Source organism: Gracilinanus agilis, chromosome 3 (genome assembly GCF_016433145.1).
Source record: "Gracilinanus agilis isolate LMUSP501 chromosome 3, AgileGrace, whole genome shotgun sequence".
NCBI classification, from domain to species: domain Eukaryota; kingdom Metazoa; phylum Chordata; class Mammalia; order Didelphimorphia; family Didelphidae; genus Gracilinanus; species Gracilinanus agilis.
In genome coordinates this window covers 30,914,049-30,916,081 of record NC_058132.1, presented here as the reverse complement: position 1 = coordinate 30,916,081, position 2,033 = coordinate 30,914,049, and the positions used below count along the sequence as shown (strand labels likewise).

Sequence of the window (2,033 nt, the reverse complement as noted above, 5' to 3'; positions counted from 1 at the left end):
CCAGCTCCAGGCGGGCTCAGTGATGTCATAGCCAGGCCAGGCCAGGCCAGGGGTGGGGGCAGAGTACAACTCTGTCTTCACTTGTTTTTCAAGGGCAGAGAGACAAAGACGGAGAGACCCAGAGAAGGAGAAACCGAGGGAGACCCAGAGACGGGGACAGACAGAGCTAGAGAGCCCAGCAGTCAGAGCCAGAGCCCCAGGGCCAGAGCCAGGCAGAGGCAGCCGTGAGGGGGAGCCCAAGCCAGGCCAGGCCAGGCAGGGGCCGAGCCAACATGGAGCAGTTACCCAGGAAAGTCCTCCTCTGGCATCTCCTGCTCCTGCAGAGTAAGTGCTGCGCACTGGGGCCAGGACTGGGATGCTGGGGGAGGAGGCGGGGAGCGGCTGTCCCTGGGGGCCTCCCTGAGGAAAGGGGGTCCGCGTCCCCTGAGGGCTGGGAGGATGCTGCCTCCCCCTAGGGAAAGGCGAGGACCCCTCCGGAGCTGGCAGGGGGCTGGACTTGGCAGATACACAAACGTCCTTGCGGGGCTCTCTCTGTCCCTGGAGGGGCTCGGGGTGGGGGTGGGGGTGGGGTGAGAGCCTGGCAGCCTCCTCCCCTGCCCCCTCCCCCTGCTCCTGGGCTGTGGATCCAGGAGCCCCGGGGCAGTCGGGAATGGCACCTCTGAGCTGTCCCAGACGGGAAGAGGGGATGCTCAGGCATCCAATTCCCTCTGGGGGCATGTTTTTGGGGGGAGCCAGACAAGGAGCCGGCCTGGACAAGGGGCACCTGAGGGCAAAGGAGGGAGGGTGGGAGGGCGTCGAGGCTTTAGGGGAGGGAGAAGGAAGAGGAAGATCTGGGGATGGGCCAGGTTGGGCAGAGGCAGGCTGGGAGGAGGTGGTCTGCTGGGATGGATGGATGTGGGGCGGGCAGATTTGGGGATGGAGAGCGGGCCTGGGGGGAGAGAAGGCAGCTGGAGGGACTGGGAGGTGGGGGAGGAAATGGAGGGGTTGAGGCAGGTTGGGGGAGGAAGGATGCAGGGTTAGGGGGAAGAGGAGGTTCGAGGGAAGGGAAAGCTTTGCTGAGACCAGCTTGGGTCCTTGGCTTGGTGCCGGTCTGGGGCGGGGGGGGGGGAGACAGGCTCTGCTGGAAAAGGGGGACGGGAAGCTCTGGGCATGAGGGCAGGTTTGGATGGAGGCTGGATCTCATCCTGGGGCAAGTCTGGGGAAAAGGCGGCCTGACTGGGTTGGCCTCTAGAATGGGAAAGGAAATCTGGCCAAGGGCTACACTATATCCTGCTGATCTGGCACATTTTTCTCCTCCTCTGGCCCGGGCCCGAGGCCACTCCAGGGAGAGAATGTGGGACCCCGTGACCCCAGAGGCCCCCAGCACGTAGGCTGAGGAGAGGGGGTGTTCAGCCTGGCCACTGCCCCCCCTTATCCCATGATTCTCCCTTTCCTTCCTTCTAGCCTGCAGTGTCCACTTGTTCTCAGGTGAGCGCCCCATTCTCCCACTAGCACACTGGTTTCTGCCCCCCACAGCCCCCCTAGAGCTTCCTCAGCCACAAAAGCCCATCAGTCTCTGGATGGGGAGAAACTTTCCCTCCACATCCTCCCCCCAAGGCCCCTTGGCCTCCCGGGGTATCCCTTCTCCCCTCCTCTCCTGATTGCCCTCTGAGCCCCACTGCAAGCCCTCTCGGGCTCCGACGGCCTCCTGGAGTGGCCTCCCTCCCATACACGCTCTCTCCCGACTGCCCAAGACGCCCCTCCTCTACACCGTCCCAGGCCCATGGGCCCCTCTCCAAATCGCAGAGCATTCTCTACTCGGTCTCCCTGACCCTTCCTCAGTCCAGCTGCCTCTCTCCCGGCCCCACAGCCACATCCCCAGGGTCAGGGGGCAGCACGGTGGTGTCCGAAGCCAGCCTGAGCCAGCCCGCCGGAGCCCGCGCTCTCCTTCGGTGCCAAAGCCTACGCATGGTGTGGACGCAGGACCGCCTGAATGACCGGCAGCGAGTGGTCCACTGGGACCTGAGCGGCGGCCCCGGCAGCCCCTCACGCCG

At 65.0% G+C, this 2,033-nt stretch overlaps 1 long non-coding RNA gene across 1 annotated transcript; it reads left to right on the top strand.

Annotated features, from left to right (window-relative positions):
* The first annotated feature begins 236 nt into the window (after positions 1–236).
* On the top strand, positions 237–1,971 carry LOC123242210. The gene is made up of 3 exons (XR_006505808.1): positions 237–324; positions 1,444–1,467; positions 1,850–1,971. It is a non-coding gene; the product is annotated as an uncharacterized LOC123242210 (long non-coding RNA).
* The last annotated feature ends 62 nt before the right edge of the window (positions 1,972–2,033 follow it).